At 44.3% G+C, this 8,348-nt stretch overlaps 2 pseudogenes; both read left to right on the top strand.

Annotated features, from left to right (window-relative positions):
* The first annotated feature begins 4,364 nt into the window (after positions 1 to 4,364).
* LOC147423996 (ATP-dependent Clp protease proteolytic subunit 5, chloroplastic-like) lies at positions 4,365 to 5,396 on the top strand (annotated as a pseudogene).
* Positions 5,397 to 5,812: 416 nt separating this feature from the next.
* LOC147423995 (pre-mRNA-processing factor 19 pseudogene) lies at positions 5,813 to 6,496 on the top strand (annotated as a pseudogene).
* Positions 6,497 to 8,348: the final 1,852 nt, after the last annotated feature.

Genomic DNA, 8,348 nt, shown 5'->3' with positions numbered 1-8,348 from the left:
ACCCCTTTTCTCAAAGGGCACATGGGACAAACGTCAGACTCTCCCTAAGCTTAACCACATGGTGTGCTTGAATGCTATTGGTTAGGATAAAGAGGGGTCCAATGAGCTTCTAGTTCCATCCAACAAATATCTAGATATTTTCAAGCTCTCTCTCTCTCTCTCTCTAAGGGGTAAGGAGGACACTTGTCAAAAGACTACCCAGGTACTTGACTGCATGCTGCGTGTCATTGGCTAGGGGGAGAGGGGAGAGGGGTCCAATGAGCTTGAAGCATGTGGAAAAGCCACAACTCGCCCCAAGCAAGCAAGGGTGGTGCTAGGGGGATATACATCACACACACATAAACACTCATTTTGTGGATCATTCTCACTTGGTGAAAGTTGAGAAACTCCACCTCCTTCTCCAAGCTTGTGAGAAGTGAGAGCCTACATCAACACTCTTGGCTATGGAATGCAAATCCAACCATGAGCCATGCTTCAATGCTTAAGCTTGCCATCTTCATTATTATGTTATTATGTATGCTAGCAAGAAGAGTGATGATAAATGAGGAATTATTTCTTTCTCCTATGGAATGTTTCTTCTTCCTCTTCCCTATCCTCATTCCCCGCTAGCTCTCTCCACCTTCGAAGGTGTTTGAGGCCTTGGGACTGAGGCTTGGGATAGTTAATGCATTCTACAAAGTTTATGTTATGCTTGTGATGCATGAAGCTTTCTATCTTCATTGCATCACCTAGGTCACAAGGAACACAAAGATTGTATTGTACCAAGTCTCTCTTGATGGGAGAAACTATAATACAAATGCCTATTGGAGGGGGGACCGGCTCCATATGAATCTTGTCCTCAACTATTGTCATGTTCTCTAAACTCTCTCTCTTGCAAAAGTACTGTGCATGCCAAGTTAACTAAGTACCATGTTTATGTTGCTACCATCAATTAAGTTCACCCGCTATGCTCACAAAGTAATCTCTCAAAAGTGCTTCACCTAATTTTCTAATTCCGCTACTTTCAAAGTTCATAGGCCATTTCAATTACATTGGTATCACAGCATTTGGTTTCTCTTTTCTTGCTTACAAAGAGAGGTCCTTCAGTAGCCTGTTAATGGTTGTTTTTGTTAATTATATTAGGGTAAGTGGGACTGGGATCTATTATCGGTTTTGTTGAGTCCACTATGTGGAATATGGTGCACACCTCGGGAGCTTTGGTCTTAATAATGGAGTCTTAAGAAGTCCAAAAGGAGCTATCCCTCGGCAACTTCGCTATGTTGGATTCACTCCACTACTCTCTATAATTAACCAATTCGAGCCGTGGGTGTAGATACTTAAGTGTCTATTTTCAAAGGCTAAGAGGAGTAGCAACTAAGGTTTTGAATTGCCAAAGCATACACTAAGTAAACACATAAGTTTAATTTACATGGTTGACAATAACCAAGAGAGTAGAATGAACATTGATAACTTTGATTTTGCACATGAAGGTGCCAATGATGATGCCTCCATGTTTGTTAATTATCTTGTCACTAGGTTGCAACAAGCTATGGGCAACCCCGCTTTGCATGCCAAAGTTACTCAACAACTTCGTGCTTATGGGATTTCCTTTCCTCTCCAAGAGGAGAGAGAGCTTAGGAGGCCTCTTGATGAGACCCCCAAAAGAAGACTCTCTCCCATACCAGAGGAGGAATCCAAAGATCAAGAAAGCAATGAATCCCTGAATTCCTCTGAAGATGTGGCTCCACGAAGAAGGCAGACTAAACGATCGCCAACTCCTCCCAAGAGGAAACGGTTAACCCATAGTCCTTCTCCTCGTCACTCCAAAAGGAAAGAGAGGAAACCACGAAAGAAAAGGGCAAGAAAGTGGTCACCCTCTTCTCCTTCTTGTTCACCTTCCTCCTCTATCCAGTTAAGCTATGGCTATTCTCCTAGAGAATATAAGAGGGGAGGACATCGCAAATCTTACCCTGCATGGTGAAGGTCACAAAAGCTAAAGAAGTTCAAAGAGGGAGGAAAGAGTATCTCTTTTCTCACCTATGATGGCACCTTTGGTGCTACTGACAAAGTATTGGCCTTCATCCAACAATTGATGCGGCCGTTGGAGACGAGGGATTCACGAAGTCCTCCTAGCTATGCCATGTAGCTATGCACTTCCAAAAATCGGCTCGTCAATGGTAGGCTAGCCTTCGTGGCAACGGTGAAGTCCCAAAGACATGGAAAAATCTACGAGTTTCCATCATGAAGCAATTCCTTGCAAGCGATGCAAAGGACAAAGTGCTCACCGAATGGCGGAGTTTGAGGCTTCTCTCTCATGAGTCTATCCACAAATATGTGGGCAAGTTTTGGGATTTACATCTCAAGGCTACTGTCTTTCAAAAGATAGACTTTGCTGAGCAAAAGCAACAATTCTGTGCGGGATTACTTAAAGAGATGGCCGAGTATGTCAACTCTCAACGGCCTAGTTCTATCAGTGAAGTAATCCACCATACCATGGTTGCTTCACGCATCAATTTCCAACAAGGGGTTAGACGGAATGTCAAGCCCATGGACAATAAAGACAAAAGTGATGCAAAGGGGAAAAATTAATGCCTAAAATTCTTCCCAAGGCCATTCCAACAACAACAACAGGGTCAAAGGAGAAAGGGGTTTACAAATGTAAAAATAAACTCTCTCCTGAAGAACTTGAAACTTTTCGCAAGGATCACAAATGTTTTAAGTGTGGGGAGCAAGGACATGCTTATCATTCTTGCCCCAAAAGAAATGCTCGCAATGAGACTCTTAGAGCTTCCACTATCAAAGCTCCAAAAGAGAATGCTCAGTGCAAAGGATCACCTCTCTCCTATGCTTGGGGAAAGGTAAGGGAGCATGATGCCTTCATCTTGTTTGACCCTGGTTCTTCTCACAACTTCATATCAATGGAGTTGGCCACCAAGTTGGGCATGCTTTTGGCAAATGCACCAAATCCCCAAGTATCATTCTTCTCCAGAGATTCCATTTTTGACAGCAATGGCCCTATACCATTGCCCGCTGTCCGGGCTATCCAATGCTTCCTTGAAGCAAGACGGTCCACCACAATCTGTCAACATGACATAATCAACACCAAGAACAAATTATCTATTCGATAGACTTGATGGTCGGGTTGACCTCCAAACCAAAGGCTCCATATTTCCAGCTTGTTGTCCCAACTACAAATCTTGAGCTTACTATCTTGCCGATTGAGACTGACTTGATTTGTGCTGCTCCGACTGTGGACTATGATGGGCAATTTTTGGCTAAGCATTTTCAACACCATTCCTTGCACTTTCACGTACATCATTATAAATTTGTTGCTGACCTTTGGGCATACACTGTTGTCCAAAAGGTACATCTTCCCGAAAAACAACTCTTCTAACTTCTTTAGTCCTTTGAGGTTGTTTCTGCATGCGATCCTCCCAGAAGATTACATGATGGCAGCAAAAAATTATCCTCTTTTCGGGATCCCATAATCTATACCCCATTTCATCATTGTCGCCGTATCCTAAGAATACACACTTATAGGAATTTTGATCCAATTTGTCTTGGTCTTCCTTACCCTTTTCAGTGTAAGATGCTTACAACGAATATTGCAAGGAGAATGTGTCCACTTGGCGAGTTGTAATTGGGTAAAAAGCTCACCTTGAAAAATAGAGGGCATCCCAGCCAAAGAAATCCGTTTGGTGAGTTGTATTGGGTAAAAAGCTCACCTTGAAAAATAGAGGGCAGCCCAGCTAAAAAGAGCAGCGATCTCTATTTCTCTGCAGCAGTGCAGTGTGTTTCTTCTGTGTGTCAGACAAAAAGAGAGAGAAAGAGAGGGAGCTCAAACTGTTGATTTGAGACGGGAGAGAGCAAACTACTTGCTTTTCACACTGTGTGTGTGTGTGTGTGTGAGAGAGAGAGAGAGAGAGAGAGAGAGAGAGAGAGAGAGAGAGAGAGAGAGAGAGAGAGAGAGAGAGAGAGAGAGAGAAAATGTGATGTGCTTAAGATCTTCATGAGGGTGGCAGGTTGAGAGCGAGCAAAAATTCGGACAGATTATGGGTTCAAGGCCAGCCTCATGACAGTTAAGGCATCTCGAAGGAGATGGAGACAATTGGCGCAGGTCAGACCAAGGGGGGTGGCTAGTTTTAAGGACAATAGAGCGGGTATGTCTGGGTGGTGACAGGCGCAAGTGTTGACAAGGGTCATGGTGGGCAGCATGCCATCTCGTGAAGAGTAGCCAGCCGAGATGAAGGTACAACATTCATGGAGCTGAAATATTGCAGCAGGTGGGCCGGCCTTGAAGGAAGTGGTGTGGAGGCGGAATTGTAGGGCGTGGTGTGTACACGGCCAACATCGACAGTAACACAGAGCTTGCAAGAGTGCGCAGGATGGTACAACATGGGGCTGGTGGAAGAGGCAGTGCTTCAAGGGCTGATTGGATATCATTGATATTGGGGGGTGGTCCCGGTAGGTAGTTGTGCGGGTGGGGCGTCCGTAGGACAATTGGCGAGCAGTGGAAGCGCACAACCAAGGCGGGTTCAACGACTCGCTAAAAACGCACACTCCACCATCAACTTTCAGCTGGCCCTCCTGCCTCTTATTCCGGAATGAAGCTGGCCACTAGTGTAGGATTGATATCACGTGCTTCTGTACAATCAGAGGGCTTTTGGAGCCCAACTTCAAACATTGCAAGTGGAATATGGTCAATCGAGAATGATTTGGAGGTCCCCGAAACCTTGTACTCGGGTCCTTATGCACAAGGAGGGCAGGGCTCACCTCCCATGTTGCAGGAACGTTTTCAAAGTGTCATAAGCCAGCTTTTTTAGCATAGAATAATCCGTTGTGGTGGATTCGTTGAAGATGATATGGCTAATCTGATTGTGGCCAAGCTTCTTTACTTGGATGCTGTAGATCCGAGTTGGGATATTGTAATGTATGTCGATTCTTTGATCTTGGTGGCTCTGTTACAACAGGGATGGCAATTCTTCGATCCTGGTGGCTCTGTTACAGCAGGGATGGCAATTTTTGACATGATGTGGCACATTAGAGTTGATGTTAGCACTGTGTGTGTCGGATTAGCAGCGAGTTTGGGCACCTTCTTGTTGAGCAGTGGAAGCAAGGGCAAAAGGTACAGCTTACCTAATTCACGAATCATGATTTATCAGCCTCTTGGTGGTGCACAAGGCCAGCAGACTGATATTGAGATTCAGGCTGATGAGATTCTAGATCACAAGGCAAATCTAAATGGTCATCTTCCTTACCGCACCGGGAAACCTTTAGAGAAGATTGTACAAGATACAGATAGAGATTTTTTTATGAGTGCTAAGGGGACCAAAGAGTATGGCTTGATTGATTCTGTTATCTCGAATCCCCTTAAAGAACTGCAGCCGCTATCGCAACCAGAGCCTAGTGCAGCTTGAGCCAATTGTAATAATTAGTCACGATTAGTCACGTTTGTAAGTAACGATCAATTTGTTGTGCAATTAATTAACATGACAATTAAAGTGTATCTTTGAGAAATTTTCACCCCTTAAAATCTGCTCATAGTCTCTTTGGCATCAGAGAGAGAGGAAGGAAGGCGGAGCTAGACATGTTCTGCGCAATTTCGGGCACTACACCCGAAGAACCAGCCATAAGCAGACCCTCGGGCTTGCTTTTTGAGGGAAGACTCATCGAGAAGCACATTGAGAACTATGGCACTTGCCCAGTAGCAAAGGAAAGCCTCTCAAATGAAGATCTTATCCCTATTAAGGTCAACAAGGTTGTATAGCCAAGGCCATTGCAAGCTACCAGTATCCCTGGGATGCTTAGTCTCTTCTAGAATGAATGGGATGCAATGGTATTGTCAAATTATGTTGTTGAGCAGCAGCTTCACAATGCTCATCAAGAGCTTAGCCATGCTTTGTACCAACATGATGCTGCTTGTAGGGTAATTGCAAGATTCAAAAAAGAGACTGGCTCTTCCAATAAGGCAGTCAAAATCTGGCAAGCAAATGAGGATGGCGTTTATGAATGCAAGCACACTGGTCGGGATCACAGTGGAGAGGTTCGTGCTGTGACGGTGCATGCAACCAACAACTATTTTGTGTCTGCATCTTCTAACAAAAGCTGGTGTTTCTACAATCTTACTATGGTGACTGCTTGGTTTCGGTAAATGAGACGTCCGTGTAGGAAGCCTATACATCCGCTTCATTTCACCTTGATGGGATTATTTTAATGATGGAAGCAACAAAATCTCTAATGCAAATTTTAGACGTGAAGCCAATGTTGCGCAATTTGAAGAGCATAGTGGACCAATGACCGATATATCTTTCTTGAACAATGGTTATTTTCTCGCTACTACTGCTTAGTATGGTGTAAAGCTGTCGGATTTGAGAAAGTTGAAATATTACCGCTCCTTTTCCCTTATGATACTGCAACACCAACCAATGCAGTGGAGTGCGACTTCAGTGGGAATTATCTTGCTATTGCTGGTTCGGATGTGAGGATCTACCAAGTGGCAGGTGTTAAACATGTGTGAGGATTGGCAAGTGGGGGTTGGAGATGAACATCACGCATCAGTCACGTTATTCTCCCAGAGAGAGAGAGAGAGAGAGAGAGAGAGAGAGAGAGAGAGAGAGAGAGAGAGAGAGAGAGAGAGAGAGAGAGAGAGAGAGAGAGAGAGAGAGAGAGAGAGAGAGAGAGAGAGAGAGAGAGAGAGAGAGAGAGAAGAAGAAGAAGAAGAAGAAGAAGAAGAAGGAGGAGGAGGCTATGGTGGTGGTAGCAAGCAAATTAGGGATGGCATCTGCAGCTTCGTCTTCGCTGGCTGCATCGTCTTCATATGGCTGTCGGGACTCCATGACAACCTCTTTGTCCTCTCTCAGGCTTGTCAGAGTCTCTAGGGATGCCCTTTGCATGCGATTCTCCTCAGCTGCTATAACTGAAGCTCCTGCTCCACTATCAAGGTGCCCTGTCTTAACTCTATTTACATCAACAAGGTCATGCCCGCTCTCAAGGAGTTCCAATACACCAATACTTTGCAGATTCCCAGAGTAGAAAAGGTTGTTGTCAACGGTGGCATTGGAGAAGGCTCTTAGAATGCCAAGGTCTTGGAAGCTACCATAAAAAGGCATGGCCATTGTTATAGGGCAAAGGGCTAACATCACTCGTGCAAAGAAAGCCATAGCTGGTTTCAAGATTCGTCAGGGTGTACCCATCGGTATAGCTGTCACCTTGAGAGGAGAGCTTATGTATTATTTCTTGGATCGACTGCTGAACACCTGGTGCTTCCTCATACACAAGACTTCCTGGGTGTCAATCCTTATAGCTTTGATGAGAAGGGGAACTACAATCTTGGTCTGAGAGAGCAAGGCGTGTTTCCAGAAATTAAATTTGACAACATAAAAAAGCCTAGAGGGATGGACATTGCCATCGTTACCTCAGTAAAGACGGATAAGGAAGGTCAAAAGATGTTGACATTGTTAGGAATGCCATTCCATGTAGGCGATGTATCAACAGGGCCACCTACCATCAGAAAGAAGAAATGAAATTTCAACATCAAGGGTGCTAAAGGCAACGCTAAGAAGCCTGCTGCTAAGAGTGGAAAGAAGAAGAAGTGAGGAATTGGATGTAATAGCTGGAGTCGACCCAGTTGGTTCTCTCTTTATTGGATGGAGGTTGATGCTTATAGCGCAAAATCAACGTCCTTCAATCTTTCTAAATTTAAAGGTAAGATTTTCTTCTTGTATAAGTGTACTTTTCAAAAAGAATGTCGTCCCTCCAACACCGGAGGAGAAGCATTGGCATCCCTCCAACACTGGAGGTGAAAACATGTGACCGGAGAAAGGCACATTCTCTATGGTTTATAAAATTTGGGTGAGGATGGTGCCACCTCCCGGCCATACATTATGTATGGTTTTTTCATTTCTTTGCGGGCACAGCATCCCGTGCACATATTGCATCTCTTTGCATAGTAGAAAGTGCTAATCTTGAAACAATTTTGCTTGATACATCACCTAACTGTCAACTTTCAATGATGTGGTGAGGTTGTGGAGGCTTGGGAGCAACTTTGAGAAGGGGTGCCTTTGGATCAAGCTGCATTGACAGATTAAATGAGGTACATTAATACTCAAGCTTCTAGTTTTGTTTTCTTCATTTCAAAACTACTACATTGATTCATACCATTAACACTCAAACCAAAAAGGCACACTAGTTACATATATGCACAAAAACTTGGCAACCAAACACTCTCAAATGAGCGTACGAAAGTGGCTTTGCCCAACCGTGCTTCCAGGGGAATTCCCCCACCCAAAGACCTACATGATGACCGATTAATCAAATTTACGGCTATCATAACCTCTGGCCAACACCCATGGGGTAACGCAACATGAGAC

This window comes from Adiantum capillus-veneris, chromosome 26 (genome assembly GCF_014529385.1).
Source record: "Adiantum capillus-veneris isolate H3 chromosome 26, ASM1452938v2, whole genome shotgun sequence".
Taxonomy (NCBI): Eukaryota; Viridiplantae; Streptophyta; class Polypodiopsida; order Polypodiales; family Pteridaceae; genus Adiantum; species Adiantum capillus-veneris.
Note: the sequence above shows the minus strand (reverse complement) of the source record. Positions and strands in the feature narration are given on the sequence as shown.